This window comes from Macrobrachium nipponense, chromosome 19 (genome assembly GCF_015104395.2).
Source record: "Macrobrachium nipponense isolate FS-2020 chromosome 19, ASM1510439v2, whole genome shotgun sequence".
Lineage (NCBI taxonomy): Eukaryota > Metazoa > Arthropoda > Malacostraca > Decapoda > Palaemonidae > Macrobrachium > Macrobrachium nipponense.
Genome location: NC_061088.1, coordinates 27,493,869 through 27,516,368, shown reverse-complemented (window position 1 = coordinate 27,516,368; position 22,500 = coordinate 27,493,869). Strand labels below are relative to the sequence as shown.

The 22,500-nt window shown below is 35.5% G+C and overlaps 1 protein-coding gene across 1 annotated transcript in view; it reads left to right on the top strand.

Moving 5' to 3' along the window:
* The window catches only part of LOC135215411 (titin-like), a 499,003-nt gene that overhangs the window by 444,892 nt on the left and 31,611 nt on the right, over positions 1–22,500 (top strand).

Below are 22,500 nucleotides of genomic sequence, written 5' to 3'. Positions count from 1 at the left end.
GATGTAAACATTTACTCGAGTCTTTCGTCATGCCGGAAGTATGTGTAATTTGATTCATTGTTAAGAGCCACGGGTTCTGTTTATGACGGGATTATTTATGGGTCGTATGCTCTATCTGACGTCATACTTCTACAGTCATTTGTTGTCTAATTATGATATTTGGTATCCCCCTTTCATTGTATTTATTTTAATTCTTATTAAGCTTGACCCGTGTTGATTTTTCTATTCTTGCTTTTATCATGATTTCGTTTGCATTTTTCAAGTACCTGCAAATTTTCCATTGAGGTGGACTAAAATCATAGGAACCTTTTCTGCTAATCATCGTTTCCTTTGTTCTCAGTGATACCGTAAAATTTAGGAAGACTGATTATCCTACTTCCTGTGCAAACATGATCTAGATGCTTATTTTTTCATTGTCATAGTAATCATTGTTGTCAGTAGTGTACTTTTAGTCATTTCATAGCTAATGTTCAGTCACTCTCTTAGGACGGTTGCAGCATTTTAGCATAGTCGGGAAATATTGATTATGTTTATGAGTTTGTAGACCGTCCCCAGCTATATGTACTCGTATGTATGTATGTATATGATATATATATATATGTATATATATATATATATATATATATATATATTATACTTATACATATATACATTATATATATTTATAACAACACACACATATATATATATATATATATATATATATATATATATATATATATATATATATATATATATATATATACTTAAGGGCCAGAGCTGGAGCTCAAAGAAGATATATCACGAAGGAAATAGTAGGGAATGGCATCCTCATCCTTTAACAGTTTATTTCAATGCCGACGTTTCGCGACGAATTCCAAGTCGCATTTTCAAGGCTAAAAATATATAAAATTTGTGAACATTAATACTCAAATTAATTTAATTTATATTAAAAATGTAATGGCAACAGCTCTCAGTAAAGTAAAAAGTTAAAATTAAACAGTACCTTCAAAGGCAAACAAATTATAAGTACAGGACTTCACTAAACTCTTAAAACACCTACCTTTGTATTCGTAACTTTACCACTGTGATTATTATTACTGCCTTTTGCGTCATTTATTCTAAATGTTATTTATTTTGTTATATCAATATATCACCTTTTTTTCATGCCACCAAACAGTCAGGAGATGGTGTTTCTTTCTTGAGAGTTTTAAATGGTTATTCGACGTCTGTTGAATATATTAATATTATTTATGGTTGGGGGACCCCTCCCTACTTTTTTATATGAGGTTTTTAACACCTCCAGAGATATTTATGTGATAGTTTTAATCTAATTATGGATAGAAGTACTGAAGGTCTGAAAACAAGTTATAGTAATGTACTTTAAGTCTATCGTAGCCTGAACTTTGGGTGTTTACAAGCCAAAAATGAAAATAAATAAATAAATAATAATAAATCTTTTTTTTATGACTACATTTGTTTTGAGAATTTCACTTGGTCAGAGATTTTGTCTGAGCAGTCAAATCATTTTTTTTAGTAGTATTTTTATGTTAGATCTTTCTTGACGTGGTCTGTTTATCGTGTAAGACATCAACTTACATTGTGTTAAGTCTTGATGGTAATGACAGTAATGAGACTATTTAATAATAAATGAATATTGCATCAGTAAAGGAGATTGTTTACGTTGTTGGATCGTCTTCGTATTGAAGTTATCAGATCGCCTAATTAAGTGAATTTTGATGAGACATGTTAGATAGTCAGTGGCTCAAAAAACGGAATCACTCAGTCTGCCACAAACATGGTTTAAATATGTGTAACAGATCATATCCCATTTCCTTAAGGAAGGCAGAAAGGCTCGAATGTTTACAAGCAAACAAATGGTGGCAGGATGATTATGTGAGCTTTATAACTTTATTCAATTGGTAGTCTGAATAGAGGATGTTTCATATTAAACAATTTGTTGTTGCTTTTATAAAGTTTATTGACATTTATTTTGCCTTCTTTATTCGACCCTTAGGGTGTTAGTTCCGTCAGTGCACCTTATGCGGTGCACTGTAGTCATTACTTAAGGCTCTTGGCAGCCTGCCTTCGGCCCCTAGCTGCCACCCCTTTCGTTCCTTTTACCGTACTTCCTTTCATATTATCTTTCTTCCGTCTTACTTTCCATGCTCTCCGAACAATTGATTCATAGTGCAACTGTCCATTTCAGTTTCAGAGCTGAATGACTCATAGGCCCCAGTGTTTGGCCTTTGGCCTAAATTCCTTATTGTTTCCAAATCCTTTATTCGAAAGGGCAATACCTTGAGAAGGCTTTTGGAAACACAAACACAAGAGGAAACAGGAAGAGTAAATGATGGTACAGACCAGGAAGGACGCCGAGTGCAGAAGCGAGTACGTTGAGGTTACTCTCTTCCGTCTCTGGTAAACATGTCGTACTCTCTCGGATCTCCAGAAGTCATTTTGTACCGTCTGCTCGGCTAGACTATAGGTTACGTTAGAATTTGTTTACCCGGAGCTGTAAGCGGCGACTCTCGTATGAACAAGTGCGTGTGCTGGCATAAGGCCAACTTAATCTCACAACAACATAAGCCTTGAGATCTTTAATTCTATTTCGTACGTTTTGTTAGCGGGATGGATGAAAGTGGTTGATATATTTGTCATTGTGAAAGTAAGTTTTTGTTGGCTCCCTGAACAGTGGGAAAATTAGAGTTTGACTTCTTTCGTAGACATTCATGTTTAGTCAGATTCGCTCGCTGTTTCCCTCTCAGCTCACAGCAAAGGGGTCCGCGTTCGACCCACGATTTCAAGGATGTTAGGATGCGTTTCTTTCAAAATTCAGTATTCCTGTTGAGCTGTGTCCTGAACTAAGTGATTGTGGAATGCATGTGAGCTGTAAATAGAGAACAAGTTATAAAGTAGTAAGTGACCAGTACTCCGTCAAAATGTATACCAAACTATCATAATTAAAGGTCGGGATGGCTTTGACGAGGTAATCCTTACTCCACTGGGCGAATGTTTCGTAAGATATTCATAAGATGCCATTTCTCCGGAAGTGCTCCTAATTTACATATGCATTTTCATGAATTATATTAATTTCAAACCAATATACTCGAGTCTCCTAAAAAGACATTAATGCAGAACCCGTCAGGTTCTGCTGCAACGAGCGCAGATCTTTGCTATATAAGGAACTCGTCTCTTCCAGATTACTTATAGAGATGACATTTGCACAGGGTCGGTGTGCTGCAACAGTTACAAGGCAAGATTGCCAAAAATATGCCTTGCTCATCACCCACAGGATTTCATCATTGACAATCTTTCCCTCGCTCTTCCTCTCACACAATCTTATACCGTGTTTTTAGTTTGATTTTCTCGCAGGCACACACACTCTCATGCCTTGGTTTTTATTTGATTCTATTTCGTTACCCTACGTGTCTTGCTTTATTCGCTTCCCGTTTCCTTTATTTATATTTGATCTACTTCAATCATTTTCTTATTAAAGATGTCTGTTTACAATGGGAGTGAAATTCGTCTCCCTATTTTATTCACGTTTTTTCACAAACGGGATGAATTTGGTTGGTTACCCCTCATTTCTTGACGTTTTCTTCAATTCCCATTTTCTCTTACCCGAATTCGTTTTCTATATTATCCTTTGAAGTTTATTTTAGTTCTGGCGGTTTTATTTTGTTTTCTTTGATTAGCTTTCTGCATTATTTGTCGTAATCTTCATATTTTATTATTCCAATTACATTACTCGTACGTTGCCTTGTATAAGATTATTTCTTCGTAAGATGCTGACAGGACGTCTTTGATTTAATAGGCGTTAGATAAACGATGCAGAAAAAACAATCAATACACATTAACACAACACGTTACTTATGTTATATATTACGTATGTAAGCGTGAATTTCTTAAATTCTTGTTTTTTGTCCTTCGATCGAAAGGGGATTTTAAGTGTCTTCACGGTATGGTGAGTCTCACGGGAGACGTTGCCAAGTACACCCAGGAAGTAACATCATGATTTTAAACATATTAATACACTTACAAAGGTAGCATGACGGTAGACTAATTTAGAATTACAGATTCTGGAGCTCATTAGATTTTATACTTTACACTGCATTCAAAACTTGAGGTAATTTGATGATGTTAGGAAAACTCGGCATTTATAAATTTCAGTGTGTGTGGTGTTAGGAGTCGAGAAACGTTTTGTTTTTGACCAGTGTATGAAAGTGTTTAAACACTTTGTGCATGACCTGTGTATGAAAACTTTTTAACATGTATATGACCAGTGTATGAGAACGACTTTATATTTTGTGAGTGACAAGAGTATGAAAAGGTGTTCATTTTTTGTGTATTACCAGTGTACGAAAACGTTTAAACATTTTGTGTATGATCTGCGTATGAATGCGTCATAGTCTTTTCTGTGTGACCAATGTATGAAAACGTTTAAACATTTTGTGTATGATCAGCGTATGAATGCGTCATAGCCTTTTCTGTGTGACCAATGTATGGAAACGTTTAAAAATTTTGTGTATGACCAATGTATACAAACGTTTTGATATTTTGTTATGACCAGTGTAGGAACACGATTTCGAATTTTGGGTATGACTTTGTATGGAAATTGTTAACAGTTTGTGTGTGATCATTGTATGAAAACGTTTAAACATTTTGTGTGTGACCATTGTATAAAAATGTTTAAATAATTTCTGTATGACCAGAGTAGAAACGCGATTTAGAATTTTGTGTATGACTGTGTATAGAAAGTTTTAACAGTTTGTTTGTGATCAATGTATGAAGAGCTTTTGAAATAGTGTGTATGAATGATGTATAAAAAGGTTCGATTATCTAAAACTGGATTCGAGTGTGCTAGGGAGAGTAGATGAAGCCAGCCTTACGTAAAACAGTGACCCATGCCCACATCGGCCCAAAAGTGTGTTAAGGTTAAAAGAGAATTAAAGATTGGTGTAGATCCCCGAATTTTTCCAGCCAAACAAGGCTCTGAAAAGTATATTAAGGCAGTAGGCGATGACTTAGCGGCAGTCAGATGGTTATTTAAACTAGGTTATATTAGGATATGCGTTGTACGTGAGTTGCATGATCGCAGAATTATACAGTTTAAAATTGATTATATATATGTGCACTGAAAATATACATCTGTTTAGCACAGTACTTTTGACACCAGGAGAGCGTTTTCTAATTTTGTTTAAAAAATGCAGTTGATTTATTCATTATATTATCCTGAAAATGGGATCCATGTAACAAGTTTAAAAGCAATGACGTTGTATTTTTACTGTACATTGAAATACTATGATCCACGTTTCTTGAAGCTACTATACAAGAACTCTTCCGCTTATTTTATAGATGTCTGCACCAGTATGCACGCACCCACACACACACACAGACATATATATATATATATAATATATATATATATATTATATATATATATATATATATATATATATATATATAATTTGTGCGTGTAGCCACGGATAGGAAAATGAGAAACTTTATTAGAACTATTACGTTCTTCTAATAAGACATCGTCAGATTCTCGATGAGCCAGACGATCTTTAGTTAGATGAAAGTAGTAGCTCTTTCAAGTTTTCATTATTCTTTTGTGGTTTTATGCATATTTTTTGGTCATCATGAGCTAATATATATCTATATATATATATATATATATATATATATATATATATATATATATATATATATATAAATATATAATAAATATATAGATATATATTAGCTCGTGATGACCAAAAATATTTTTTGGTCATCACGAGCTAATATATATCTATATATTTATTTATATATGATGTAGATATATATATATATATATATATATATATATATATATATATATATATATAGATATATTAGCTCGTGATGACCAAAAAATATGCATAAAACCACAAAAGAATAATGAAAACTTGAAAGAGCTACTACTTTCATCTAACTAAAGATCGTCTGGCTCATCGTGAATCTGACGATGTCTTATTAGAAGAACGTAATAGTTCTAATCAAGTTTTTCATTTTCCTATCCGTGGCTACACGCACAAATTTATATATAAGATATATATATATATATATATATATATATATATATATATATATATATATATATATATATATATATATATATACTTCTGACATTTTTCCGTAGTAAGTCCTTTGTTCAAAACCCACTTTCTGTAAAAGCAAGAATTACTGAAATCGTGGTATCATTGACCGTAGACTAATTTACCTTCATGGCGCGGTTATTCCTGTTGTTCTATTTATACGATGGTGTTACAGCGATTAACTTTTAGTCTCTTAAATACTGAAATTCCTAATGAATTTTGACGTGTTATGAATTGAATAGAATACATTTGTTTCGATCCTAACTGTATTGGAGGAGATTAAAAATTCGAAAATAAGCTGGTTGGTGTCTCACCATACGTCATTTTTGTAATAGATGTCTTGTGACTTCTGATTGACTTTTTTCCCTTTTTTCAATGTGCTAAGGATGTTACAAAATTCTGGGAATACTGCTAAACCACTTAAATTACTTTTATGACTCGAGTTAAGTTCATTATTCATAATTTTCTAATAATTTTCCATTTGCTCATTTCATTTAAGAATGTTATATTCAAATTCCTCAGCATTTAATGACTTAAGAATGTTGTATTCAAATTCATCAGCATTTATTCATGCTGATTTTGCCTAGGAAATCTTTGAATAATGTATGGAGATCTCAACCATTCTATATGTTAAAGATGGTCCAACATCTCATATACTTATTTTCATATCTAAAAAAAAATATTCACAAGAATTTTATTTGATGCTTTTTAAGCGTTTTAACTGAGTTACCTGGGTAAAGTAGGTAATAATAATAATAATAATAATAATAATAATAATAATAATAATAATAATAATAATAATAATAATAGGGACATGTCACTAAAGTGTCTTTATATCTTTGAATATATATTTACGCTGACATCAGTTGGGATTTTTCACCAATATAATAATAATAATAATAATAATAATAATAATAATAATAATAATAATAATAATAATAATAATAATAATAATACACCTGAAGCATCTTAGAGCAAAGTACATTTACCTCATCAGCTCTCAGCATCGTCTCTGAGGGAACCGAACACCTGGGAAGCGTCTCTGAGCGCGTACTTTGATATGGGGGAAATATGCTCCGGCTTTAAGTGTAAGAAATGAGAATTAAATCGTTTCCATTGGAAAGTTGCCTCCTTGGCAGGTTGTAGCAAGCCAGGGGAGGAAAACAGAGAGTAATTGGAGTTTGTTTTTATATGGTTTCTGTAAGAAATTTTGCTAGTTTATAAGGGGTTTTATCCGTTTGAATCTGTTCAAAAGATTTTGCGAGCCTGTAATGAGTTTCATTTATGGGAATGATGTATTTTAGGTTGTTTGTGGATGGATCTTTCTTTCTTTTAAAGAAACGATTTTTTAACAGTAAGCTGTTAATTGTCTTTTGAATGGTCTTTCCTATGTATTTTGAAATAATGGTTTTATAAATGCAGGTGTTATGTATTGGAACCAATACACATGTGTATGTTCTTGGTTTCTTGAATAATTCTTCAAGTTTTTTACTTATTATAATATTTCTCAACTTCTTTTGAGGAATTGTTTTCTTTTCTTTTCATGCCTTAGTTAATAAAGCATGTTTAAAGCCAGAGAAGGAAAAAAAGGGTTACAATTAGTCAACTTACCACAGTCCTTGAAGCATGAAGGATAATGACGGATGATTTAATGCAATAATAAATTGAGAGAGAGAGAGAGAGAGAGAGAGAGAGAGAGAGAGAGAGAGAGAGAGATTAGATTTCAAATCTGGAATACATCGTGTCGTTACTAATCCAAAGACCGAATTTGCCTTTGATGTGAACAGGAGTGCAACAGCTGCCGAGCCAAGAATTCCCCACAAATTAAGCAATGGGGGTTGGGGGGGATGTTAACCCCCAGGTGGCGCCCCTCTCTCTCTCTCTCTCTCTCTCTCTCTCTCTCTCTCTCTCTCTCTCTCTCTCTCTCTTCTCTCTCTCTATCTCTCTCTCTCCTCTCTCTCTCTCTCTCTCTCTCTCTGTGGGGTGTTTTTCCCGATTCCCACCTGTCGAGTGTAGGTGCCCCTCGACAGACGTGACAGAATGCTTGGATTGAAGTCTGGTAAATTTGAGATTACATCTGATATACAGTTACTTGGGTCTCCGGTTTTCTTAATCCTGTTTTGGTGGTAAATGCTTTGCTTTGGTTGCTGAGTGACTATATTCCGTGGATCAAATTTATGATGCATTTCTCCGCTTACAGGCTTCTTTTCAGCGCGATTCAGAGCATATCGTATAAGTGAAAAATATTTTCCTTTGGCGAAATTTTACTGTGTTTTATATAACACGGTCTCTCTCTCCATTTCCGTCTTCATTTCATTGTTACTCTATTTCAGTACTGTTTCATCTGCATGTATAGGTACTTGGTTGTAACCATTCACGTGCATTATGTATATATATGTATACACACACACACACACACACACACACACACATATATATATATATATATATATATATATATATATATATATATATATATATATATATACTGGCGTATAGAAGCATGTAGTATGTGTTTATCACTACATGATACTTGAATATCTTTAGATTCAGGGATTATCTGGTACTTTTTGATTATCCCTTTCATGTTACATCATTATGTTTTGTGTATATATATGAATTCTGTGAATGTGCGTCCTTTAAAACTGTTTTATCTATTGCACGGTAGTCGGTGGTTCGGTGTTTAGTTCCTCGTTGGATGAGTGGTTTACGCGCTCTCCTACCGATTCGGTAGTCGCGAGTTCGATTCCCCATTTTGCCAACGTGGAGTCAGAGGAATTTGTTTCTGGTGATTAGAAGTTAATTTCTCGATATAATGTGGTTCGGATCCCACAATAGGCTGTAGGTCCCGTTGCTAGGTAACCAGTTGGTTCCTAGCCACGTAAAAAATGTTTAGTCCTTCGGGCCAGCCCTATTAGAGCTATTAAACAGCTCAATGGTCTGGTTAAATTAAGATGTACTTCATTTTTTTCAGTAATTATACATTGACCTCTGAAACTTCTTTACTTATCACCATCGTATTCGTATACATTTCAGGTGCATTTTCCCTTTTGGCGAATTGAATAACTCCTTTGTTGAAGTAAGAAAATGATCTCCCCAATACAGTCAGTCCTTCGTGTTTATTGTAGTCACTCAGGCATAATGTAATAGACGTCGGATCAATCCGCCGTTTGATCACTGTTAACAATCCCTATATCCTTCTGTTTTCAGTGTTAAAGGTTTTCTCTTCTACACCTGATAAGAAGCTGCCATTCTTACTCTCATTTTTTAGATATGGAATTTATCGATTTTACTACCCTTTAAGGAACCGCTTTGTTTAATCTCATTTTAAATACTAATTATTTTGATTTTCACTATCCTTATAGAAACAGCCTTTCCGTTCTTTCATTTTGAATGTGAAATATTTTTTTCTTTTACACTTCATTCAAAATTGCCCTTGAGTTTTTCATTAGAAATTATTTTCATTATCTTGTACAATACTGACTTTCTTTATTTCTGTATCATTTCAAATGGTTATTTCCTTTTCGATTCCTTGCAAGAAACTGCCTTTCTGTATTTTCATGTTTTAAATATTTATTATTTGAGCTCTCAAGAGAGAGTGATAGATACCCAATTCGATGGCTCTTTATGACCCTTTTTGTTGTCTGCACAACACACGGGTTAACTTGAATGTGGACCCCTTTCTTTTATCCGTACTGAGAATCGGCATAAGAGAATAATTGTAATCCCAACATTTTCCAGTCTCGTTATATTATGACATAGTCAAGGACACTTGACAACTGCACTCTCCCAAATTAATCTCCGAGTGTCGGAAACAACCCGAAATGAACAGATGACGTCACGGAATAACCCAAATCACGGCGAAAGAATTTCTCCACGTCATGCATCACGTGGCTTCGTCGGCTCAGAGGATAGTTATGAGGTTAAATATAAGGAGGAAGAAGTGGAGGGAGAGGGAGGAGGAGGAGGAGGAGGAGGAGGAGGAGGAGAGGGTGGGGGGAGGTGATCAACGATGCATTTAGTCTTCTAACACACTGCCCACTAATAACCCCGACAAACACTGAAGTGTGTTTACAACAGGCATATACACTTCTTGATCCCTCGCCTGCTCTCCGTCTCCTTATTTTGAGGACGGGATTTGTAACATGCCAGATATTCCTCTCTCTCTCTCTCTCTCTCTCTCTCTCTCTCTCTCTCTCTCTCTCTCTCTCTCTCGTTGGCTACAGTTCTGCTACTGGGTTGATGTCATTTTCCACGCGAGTATATGTTTTTCTTGATGCCATTATCCTAGTCCTTTTTCCTCCTCGCTATCCAATGAGTCACCTTTCTTCTCTTCTCTCTAGCTGTCTCGCCATCCTCATTCGATATCTGCTTCTCTTTAGACCAGCCCATCCGAAAGAGAAATGTGACGTCAAGAACCTGTCATTCTGTCATCACTGACAGAGACTTGTTTCTGGTACCTGGTGTTTCATCATATTGCTTGGTGGAACACTAAATATATATGCATCATTTTATACATTTGATTTGATTGTGAGCCGCTTTATAATTTCGTGTACGATATATGTATATTAATATTTAGTGGCATTGCTTATGTCTGTGGTTTTATCCTACATGTGTATAATTAGTTATTTGCTCGAGCTTTACATGGATTTTGTTCTGGGAGGAAAATGTGAATTAAAAAGTAAATGTGAAGTATATTTTTTGAATGATTTTGCAGGTACTTCCTCTTCCGTATGTGCAAGTTTTATTTCGCACAAAATAATGTAATGAAACTCATTTCCAGATGACTGCACATTGCTGTGCAAGAATACGTATTTGGTAGCCTTCTAATCGTAAATGTCGTTTTGAGGGTGTAGGATATATCTCCCGGCGGCACAGACTCAGATGGTTCATTATTTTCTCGATCCTGGGCTGTGTTATTTATAGTAACTGATAACAGAACACATTTTCAGATGACTTCAGAAACTTAAGTTAACCAAACATTTATCGTTTTTTTTAATGAATTTATATTAAGAGATATTTGACAGCCTCATTAGCATTAACAGTGCACTTTCTTTGTCTCGTTGAAAAATGAAACTTGAAAGTAGTTGTATTTTTGTGTGGTGGGTATTATTTGATTTCCCCCTTTAATTTTGCATGTAGATTCCAAACCAGTACGTAAAAATGATGGGGTGGGTTGAGAACTCAGCCTAACTTCGAAGGCCTCGTCGGAGGCCTACCTCTGCCTCATGGTGTTGTCTACCTCTGCTATGCTGATAATTAACATTCCCCCTTCCGCGTGCCTTCAAGATTGATTTAACCATCAGTCATCGAGAGAGCCCCGGTCGTCTTAACACTTCCCCACAAAGTGTAATGGTATTCTTGTTACATCCACCTCTCTCTCTCTCTCTCTCTCTCTCTCTCTCTCTCTCTCTCTCTCTCTCTCTCTCTCTCTCTCTCTCCACTTTCTTAGCAAAATTCATTTCTTCTCCCTTTTAGTGTTTTCTTCTGATCTTATTCCAGTTTACCTAATTTCTCTCTTGTTAATATGAAATGAAATTGATGGTGTATTTTTGTTTAATTTTCCATCTCACCTATTGCGTTCTCTGCACAATATACTTTCCATCTTATTTCCTCCTACGTATACCAGTGTTCCTTTATTATTATTATTATTATTATTATTATTATTATTATTATTATTATTATTTTATTTGCAAGGTAATTCTTATTTTTTCGTCTAACGTACTATTTGTCTCATTCATATTATTCTTCATTTGCTGTTTAGAGTATATTCTAATTTTGTGTGTGATTTTTCATCATTGGAATGATAGTACATTTTTTTTCTTGCGTGTACGGAGAATAAAAAATAACATAATACGGTCCTTCAAAGTCGTTGTGGATTCCAGTGGTTTTAGGCAAATTCCTACCATAACACCTCTCTCGATAAGGGTTATATTACAAGTAATAAAACGGTTTATAGGTGACTCACTTCATTGGAACGAGGAAGCCAAGATGTTTAACTAGAGAGAGAGAGAGAGAGAGAGAGAGAGAGAGAGAGAGAGAGAGAGAGAGAGAGAAGTGTGTGTTTGTGTGTGTGTATGTGTGTGTTTGAGAAATAGAGAGAAAAAAAGAAAATGAATGTGTGAGAGTAAGAAGTAGGAGAGAGAAGAAAAGCGTGTGTGTGTGTGTGTGTGTGTGTGTATGAGAGAGAGAGAGAGAGAGAGAGAGAGAGAGAGAGAGAGAGAGAGAAATAAATGATCTGTTTACCTTAAAACAAGGAATAAAAATTCTTCCATGGTAGTATCGGCAGTATTTAGCGGCGACCCAGCAATAAAAAGATATTTCAAGGAACCTAGATATTTAATTGAAGCAAATATATTTCTCTAATGCTGTAGAAAATGCTTCCGTATTAAGCGTAAGGATTTTATAATCTTTTATGATTTTATATATTGAATATTTTTGATTTACCTTATGTAAATAAGTCTATAGTACAACATGCGACTCGAGGCATGTTCAGTGTAACACTGATAAAAAAAACCACATGGTGATTGGAATTTTGTCATTTTGATTTGCAACATTCATTCTGTATTATATAGACATGTTCGTTGAACAGTGAACTCCGCTGCAAGTTTATCTGTCAAAATGTCAAAAATCTCTTTAGCGATCTTTTGAAAACCGTTGGTGTTAATTAGAATATATTTGAACACAAATGTTATTGTGAACTTCTCTCATTTCATTTATCGTAACAGGATCACTTATAAAATGCATTTAATGTTATTTTGATTAGGTAATAGGAGCACATTTGACATGTTTTCTGCCTCCATGAGGAGACGCTTCATTTAACACCACGAAGGTTACATTTTGCATTTCTAAATAATGACAAGATTCTAATTACCAAGCAGCGCACGTTTTTAAAGCTATTTATATCTGAATTTTGCAGACGGCCTATTTTTGATAACCATCCCACCGAGGAAATACACCAGTTTTAGTCATAAGATTTTCATTCGCAAATTTGGTGAGGCTTCTGCTTTTAATTGTTGTATTTTTAAAGGCGGTCGTCGTCTTTAAATGTCATGACTCCAGCGCCTATTCATTTGGGACACGGGAACACAATGTGATGTTTTGTGTTGCGATCTGGATGCATGAGATTCAGAACTTGTTTTAACGCAGAGCATATGAGATAAGAAGAAAATGTTTCATTCAGTTTAGATACCAGAAGCAAGATAATAAAACAGGTACAGGGAGAGAGAGAGAGAGAGAGAGAGAGAGAGAGAGAGAGAGAGAGAGAGAGAGAGAGAGAGAGAGAGAGCTAGGGGAAAAGAAAATGACTGAGACGTCGATGTTTATTGGTTACTTTCTCTGTAAAAAAAAGTTTAATACTAATGAATTTGTTCTTTATGAATGACGTAATCCGCATATTGCGTCAGTATATCGCAATTTGATAAAGGAAAAAAAAAATTGAAGGCCCTCCGAACCTTGGAACGATGCCAGTATGATATTTAAGGTACCTAATTATGTATGTGTGCCGTTATTGTATTGAAAATGAGTAAAGAAAATATTTCTTAATTTTGATGCGATAAAAATGCGCTTTTGTTTATGTGCCCTAAATAATAAGTAAGGCCACGTGTGATAGATACTGCTCCATTTGAAAGAAAAAAAAATTCTAGAATGGAAATGTCACTGAGAATCTCCATGCGATGCGTGGAGGAGATCTGCGTGTAAAAGCCCGTATGAATTTACATAGTTACATTTCGGAAAAACCAAAACACATTCCCCGTAGGGGGTAGTGCCGTCAGTGCACCTCATTTGGTGCAATATAAGCATTACTTAAGATTCTTTGCAGCGTCCCTTCGGCTCCTAGCTGTACCTCCGTTCATATTCTCTTTCTTCCAACTTACTTTTCACCGTCTAACGCTTGATTCATAGTGCAACTGCGAGGTTTTCCTCCTGTTACACCTTTCAAACATGTTACTGTCAATTTCCGGTTCAGCGCTGAATGACCTTTCAGGTCCCATTGCTTGGCCTTTGGCCTAAATTCTATATTCAACTCAATTCACCAAAGCACATTGCACCAATGAAACAATATTCCGAATTTTATGGCGAAATTGTGTCTTAAGTCAACGTGCTTGTATCATTGTTAAAGTCAATTATAGCAAAACAGAAAAAAAGTTACGAATCCAGAGGCGGTGAAAATATCCTTTAAAAGTAGATTGATAATAAAAAAAAACTAATTTTGAGACTATTATGCGGATGAACCACGCACGAAGTATTAAAAATGAAAGAAACTGCAAATCCTGGGGCGATGAAAACACGTTTTAAACCCAAACAGTTTAGTCTCTAGGTGACGACGACCTACGCGATATCCATCTTTTGGGTTCAGCATCAAAAGGAATTTTTAAATGAGATAGTTTACATTTTCAATTCCACTGTGGCTTGATTAGTAAATAGAGACTTCCGTACCGTTAATGGATGCAGTTTTAAAAGGATGATTTACCGGCATACCATCAGGAGTGTATCCGAATTTTAAATGCATTCTTACCTATCGTGTGGATGGGTGTAGTTCTCTGCTCTCCGAATAAAGAAGAATGAGGAATGAGAGGATGCTTGTGAAAATTTCATGGCAATATCCGTTATTTTGGGTTGTATTTCAATCATTGCATCATTTGGGATTTAATGATTAGTCTTGTGTTTAGGCCTTGTGTGTATAGATATTTTTCTGCAGCCAACCCCAGTAGAAACTATTATTTATGTACGTATATACATTCACACACATTATATATATATATATATATATATATATATATATATATATATATATATATATATGTGTGTGTGTGTGTGTGTGTGTGTGTTGTGTGTGTTTGTGTTTAGAGAGGGATGGGTATGTGTGTGTCTCTGTGTTTACAGAGGTAGTCGGAATGGATGGAAAAACGTTAAGCGAATAATTATAAAAAGAGATATCTTGATAACTGGTAAGCATTAATTAAGAAAAATTGGGATGACAACAAAATCCAAATTATGTCATCTCTATTTATGCTGGATAAGCGACCAAACTACCACATACGTGATATATCTCACTGTTTGTTGATTTTTGCTTCGTGATGATATTTATGATAAGGGGAAGTCCGTCCCTCGCCACTTGGGCTAAATTTGGTCTTGGTTCTTTAATGGGTACGATAACTTCTGCGGAAAGACCCTTGGCCATTCTCAGCCGGTCACTCAGCATGGAAGACGTACGAAAATGACGGTATTTATAACTTCCTCTTGGAAGAAGTTGCCCCTGGGTTTACTTCCCGTCTGATTTGTAGGACCAGTCCCTCCGGCCCCAGTTATATGAGATTTCAAAGTGTTAGCTCTGTGGCCTGGTTAAACAAGGTGATAGTAATGATAAACTGAATGCCACCAGAACAGTTATTTCACTGTACTTTCTTCATTTTTTGTTAAATTAGTCTCAAAATGTTTGAGGATTAGATAGTGCTTAGGAGGCTGGATTTTTTTTTCAAGAACATATAAGACAAAAATAGTTTTTACCAATTTTATATATAATTAACTTTTTACAAGTTTTATATATAATTTCACGTATGTCAGGTGCGATTGGGAGTATTTAAAAAACGTGTGTGGTTGAGTGAATTTTTCCCGAAAATCATACTAGATTTTTTTACCCTATTTTTTGCCTAAAATTTCCAGCACTAATTTCCGGCGTTTAATTATCATAGTTGTAGAGACGCCAGTGCGTATAAATCAGACGTCAATAATTTAGGTTATTGGTTCAGTACACGAAATACAAATCCTCTGTCGAGTTTCATTTATTCTAAGAATTTAGGAGGATAAGTTAGAAAAACAGTCTCACATTTACGTTGATATACGTACTAGCTGTGCAATACATGGGAAGAAAAAAAATTTAGCTGGATAGTTAGGTAGAACCTATAATACTTAGATTTACTGTAATAAGTAACTCTATATCGTGTGTTCGGTTTCATGCTAATGGACAACATTTTAAATTTTTGCTGAGATATAAAAAATGTATATATACATATATATATATATATATATTATATATATATATATATATATGTATATATATATATATATATATATGTGTGTGTGTGTGTGTGTGTGTGTGTGTGTGTGTGTGTGTGTGTATGAAATTTTACCCTAGTTGTTTTCATTTCCTCGGCCCTCTTTGCACCTTGGCGTGTCGTTCGTCTGTACTAGCCATCACATTTTAAAGAATAATTTATTGACAGCTTTCATAGCAAGTTGGCTTGTTTCATGTATATGTGTAGTCACCTTCCGAATAATTATATTATCAGTTATATTAGAATAATGTGGCACGTCTACATCGTCCAAAAAAATGAAAACTCCCAAATTTAGAGGGACGAGACGGTAGGTAGGTAGTGGGCGTGTCAGGTAGGTAGGTAGGTATGCATGAGGTAACCTGTGTGGGCGCCGAAAATTAACCGTAGAGAGGTAAAGTATATGAAGGGGGAGGAGGGGAAAGTGAGAGTGAGGGGTTGGGGGGAGGAAACTAGGGAGGGGTAGGAGGGTGGGGTGGGGTGTGGGAAAGAGAGAGAGAGAGAGAGAGAGATGAGAGAGAGAGAGAGAAGTGAGGGGAAGGTTTTACCGACACCGTCTCACCTTCAGTGGTCGCCAAGCTCTTCGTCCCTACCCGCATATCCTTCAACCCCCCTCGAGTGTGACCCCTCTCTTTTCAGTTTCAATTTCGATCACTCTCTCGTCAACTTGATTGGTTGTTCATCGATCGAGCTGTTGTGGATTACTGGCAATATTCGGTTGGACTTTCCCTAGCTTTTCTTAGGGTTGATGATAATTTATGTCGAGTATACGCTTTGGATTATGATCGACGTGTAATCAAGCCGCCAAATTCTTCTTAATACTGAGGACGATTTCGAGATCTTGTTTAAGATGACGGGACAGAGATTCAATCGAAAATAAGTATCGGTAAGTAAAAAATATACTGTGTATTTATTTCGAAGTTTAATTTGACCCACCTTTGAGGGCGTTCCGGTAACTTCTTCAATGGTTCATTATTTACATAAAGATCTTGTCGTAGTCTGTAACCTAATCCTATTAGGGTTTGTTACAAGATGACCAAGATAATTAATGTTTCGTTGCAGCAAGATAGCCAGAGCGGTGTGTCCGATATTTTTCTTCTTTGAGACAGAGGGTAGTGGCATGAGTTCATCGAGGTCTTGTGCATACCCGTTGGTGCCACACGAAATAACTGATTGATTGATTGATCATTACTTACGGGTTTCGTGAACTTAGCACGAATACACGAAAGTGCTAGGTACTGATACCTTTTATTGCCTTCTGGCTCTTGCAGTAACAAATTATATATAAATATATATTATATATATACATTATTTATTATATATATAGATCTTGCTTAATTAGAAAGTTCTTGAAATCACAATAACACTATATATAAATACAGAGGTATCACAGAGAAAAAGGTATAAATCATTACGGATTTCGTCTTTGTACCTAAGACGTAAGTCATACGCATACTATTATATATATATATATATATATATATATATATATTATATATATATATATATACATATATATATAGTGTGTGTGTGTGTATGCGCATACACCTTTAACTATCTTTACTCTATATTCATATGGCATATTTCCAGGACATTTAAGCAACTTGGCAACCATTCCAAGCAACAGGTTTGCTTGCAGCTTTGTTCCTGCATACGGGGCGACATATTTGCATACAGTCGATTTTAGCTCATCTTTTTATGCCCTTATACTTGCATACAAGCAAACATGCGGATATTTCATAAGATAAACCGGTTAAACGAAAAAGGTAGCATGTAATTTGATCAACAATTTTGAAAACTGATTCAAAATCAATTTTATTTGTGATAAGGTGGAAGCATAGACGTTCTTATGGGTTCAGGTCGTGCGAAAGTCACAGACTTCTTACATAAACTCAAACGTAATTTTTTTTTTACGTTGTCTTCTTGGGAAAATTTTTTATGAATACTGCTTGGATAATTGTTCAATCTCTTTTATCCAAAATATCCAGCTAACCAGGGGGACATTTTGCATATGACTTCGTAGACCTCTATTAAATTTCACCCACCAGCTCATGGTTTTCGGGTTTCTGTCACTTATTATCATTCGCAGCTGACTGTCACATCATTTTTACGATGTTACGAGTAATGGAGACATTTTGATGATCTATCGGCTTGTGGAAATGTGACTTTACCCTTTTTTCTATACAAATATTTAAGCAAAGTCTCGAGACTGTATACAAAGTTGTTTCGGTAAGAGGTATTTTTGGTGTGTATAGTGCAATAAGCCGTATCGATAACCTTTCATAAATTTTGATTTATATGAGCAAAAGCTCTTTATGTTCCTTACCATATACTTGAATCTTATATAAGGGAGAATCTGTGTGTTCTGAGCGAAATAACTTATCGCAAAATGATCCGTTCAATGTCATTTAATTATACGTACGAGTTTCTCCATTTCTTATTTACTTATACAGGGTCAGTTTTTATAACTTCAAGTAACCTATTGCTTGATGCATCGTCTTCACCCTTTCATTTCTTCCGACAGAATTGATGAGGCTTATATACGAAAGATCTCTCGTAAATGGGATGCCTCGTAAATCTTCATTTGTGTGTGTGTTTGTTTGTGTGTGTGGGTCAGACATTTAATTGATATCTGTAATCTTGTTACATAAAATGGAAATGAGCTTCACGTTTAACTGTCACAATATCTTAAACAAGAAAAATATTATATACTTCATATATGTTAAGTACGATGCATTTGTAAAATTACTCAAGCATTCCCTTAATTTTCGGTAAGACAGGTATACTACCTTGGGTCTACTATGTCTAAAGGTAATTTCCCCCGTCATCAGGTGATATATATACTTCTTTCGCTCAGAGAAATATCGAAAGGGGGACGACTTAATCGGAAGGTCTCTCTGACAGCGAATTGTGATTTATCGATGCAAAATGAATGGATGAAAAGAAAGTAGCCAGAACTGAATGAAATCTCTGGAGACAGAGGGTTAGAGATAGCTCTCCTGCCGTGCTCGTAAAGAGATATATGTAGAGGAGGTAAGAGGATAGGTGCGTTAGCCAACCTAACCTGCGCACGCATCATGTACACTACTGCTTCATGGAAGCGGCTCATGGAAGCATTCATACATAAACTCCTTGACCATCCCTTTCAAGATGCATATTTGTTAGTTTTTATGACTATTGAAGTTTTGCTACGTGCTGTTATTCTTCAACTTAATTTGACAAGACATTAGATGACCAGGGAGATGAGGGTTAATTCCTCAAGACCTTGTGCAGACATAACAAGTCACGATATGTACGACATAGCTATCATATCATGTATAAAAAGAAATATATTGGACCCGATTCATTGAGTTTTATTAACATTATTTTAGAGCCGAGACATTTTCTTCCTTGATGACTTATAATGTGCTTGTACCTAAGCAGCTGTTTTGATTCTTTGGGAGTAAGTGGGTCTCACTATTTTCAGTTATTTTCTCGATTGCTATGCAGTAATTCAGCAGGAATACCGAATACCCATAATTGAAGACCGAGAAACAGAACTACACGAAATATTTTGAAATACGGAAGGAAGCAGAAAAAAAGTAAATTGATAACAAACAAGGATTTGACAAGTAGTTAAAAAAAATCCTAAGGTTAAACGGCGGTATATCAGCTATCAGCGCAATAATCAGTCTCTCATCACATGAGAAGATCATCAGCATTTCCTATTTTGTTGAGCTAGTATTCCCTCGCAATACTGGTGTTGTGCATGCTTCTATTCCCTGCAATTATAACGATGAATAATATGCACCATTTCGATGACAGTGATTGCAGGTAATATTTTTTCACGACTTGTTTGCCAGTTCTCGTAGTTTTAAATGGTAAGGGATAAAAAATACAAGGCTTGATCCGACCTCCAGCGTACTCGGGGGTGCGTGGCAAAATTTACGGTCAAATAGAGCGTTGTTTCACCAACGAAAATTGAAATAAATTCGCTCTATTTTTATTAGAAATACTTGTTCTCTACCGTTTAACATGCACATTGTTTATTTTTTAAATTTTCATTCTAATAAATAACTCACAAACATCCTATCCTAAAATTCCTGTATCTTTAGCTCAGCACGAAACACCCTTTTCAGCCCTTTTTACGCTTTTCTACCCAACCCCCCCAACACCCAACAACAACAACATCAAAGTAGGAAGCGAAAATTAATGATTTTATAAGCGGTATCAGGTTTCTCTACTTATGTATATCTACCAGCTTAATTTTCTTACCGTTATATTTTTGTATACTTGTATCATAAAATGATAAAAGGATGAAAAATAAATAAACTGGTTTATAAGCAGTTTCGTAATATGAAATCAGTTTTTATTTTTGTCTGGTTTAAAGCAACTTCATCGTAGAAATGTGAAAATCAAAAACCACAATCTCAGCTTCTTTTGAAAAGGAAACAAGTATCCAGGTCACCACAATTTCTCGACGTCTGAGAAAATTTATGTTTTCGACATCAAAGTAAACCTTAACACATAAATATCAGTCGCGAGCGCTACACTCACATTCAGTTATAAACGTATCTCAGAATGTTACCCATAAATTCATTATTGCTCTTGGGCTCCCTCGTCTGGGCCCAGCCCGTGATGTCCCGTCTCCAAGCCAGGGGTTGTTAACCTGGGCTCTTCCTCATTGCATCGGGATCTTGTAGTTCTTAATCGATTAGTTAAGGAATTTCTTTTTCTACTCCTTAAGGGGTGCCTATCGCTTTTCTTACTTTCCAAGAGGCTCTCGTCCTTGTTTCTTTTATTGAAGTTCCTATTCATTTTCGTACGTCTTGAGAACTTCCTGAACTTCCTGTCCCTGTTCTTATGTATTCCAGACATCGTATCCCCTATTGCTAGTTCTCAAGGGACTTCTATTCATATTGCTACTTCTTGTAGGGTTTCTGTTGCGCTTCGTGATTCTTATCCTTGTTTCATTTTCTTAAAGGGGTGGTAGTTTTATTCCTCCTTCTTGACGAGGCCTTTTCTTTGGTCCTACTTCTAAGTTGTTCTTACCAATGCCTTTAATCCCTAACGGATTTTATGCCTTATCCCCAGGTGTCCCTATTTCAAGTCGTTCCTGTAATGGGGTAGTACCGGTCCCTGTTCTATTTTCTTGCGTGGTTCCTCTCCCGCTCCAACCAGATGGGTTCTTCTCCCTGTTACTACGAAAAGGGTCTTATCAAGGTCACAACTTTTCCCAGTTCAGAGAGTGCGACCGTCTGTCGGAGAGAGAGAGAGAGAGAGAGAGAGAGAGAGAGAGAGAGAGAGAGAGAGAGAGAGAGAGGCACGGCAGCAGTGGCAGGAGAAGACCGAAATAGAAAATGCAGCCCACTGACGATGCCTTGCAACTGCAATGCATACCGGAGCTTGAAAGGCAATTGTTTGTTTTCGTCGTTTTACCCCGAGACTTGAAGGACGGCTCCTCCTGTTTTTATTTTTAGTTGTGATTACTGGAGGCCCAGGACCAGCATGATTTTACGCCAGAATGGAGAACTATTGCTTGGTTCTTTTAGAATATAGCATCCACTAATACGAGAAATCAGCAGGTTATTGATGAGGTAACGAAGTCTGGTGTTGCAGTGTCAATGGTCTCCGACACTGAAGAAAATAAAGAACTACGATCATCAGTGTAATTTCCCACACTTGGAATTAAATGCAATCCCCTAATGTTGTATTCGGGTCCTGTTCAATTTTTCGACCTATTTTCATAAAACATTCCCAACTGTATTTTTGGTCGTGTTATGCACTTTGAGCTGATAATCAGTAAAAAAGGAAAAATGAAATCGAAGAATTTTTTTTACATAGCATTATATGTATTAAATACATATGTGAAAAAAGATTCCTCGATTTCATTTTTCCATTTTTAAAGATTATCAGCTCAAAGTGCATAACATGAATTATGTAAGCTAACACATTTATGCAAACAATGCATGTGCAGAAGTAACATAGGTAAAAAAAAACAAATTATAATTTCTCTTTATACACCTATCCTGCGTCTCTGGTTTAGCCTTCAGCAGTATATTCATGTGAGGCCAATTGTCCAGTGTTGGCTGCACTGATGGTGGTTCAGCTGGGGCTCGAACTAATGACACCACTCTTTGGAATACAAGTGAAATAAAAGCCGGAAAGACGAAAAAACGCCGATAGTCGTAGTGTCAGGCATTTGATAGTTAATGAGGAAACATCAGGCATTATGCTTACAAGGGAATGTCATCTTACTCCAGTAAATCAAGATGAAAAAATCAGTTGAGCAATGTGTGTATATATATATATATATATATATATATATATATATATATAAATATATATATATATATATATATATA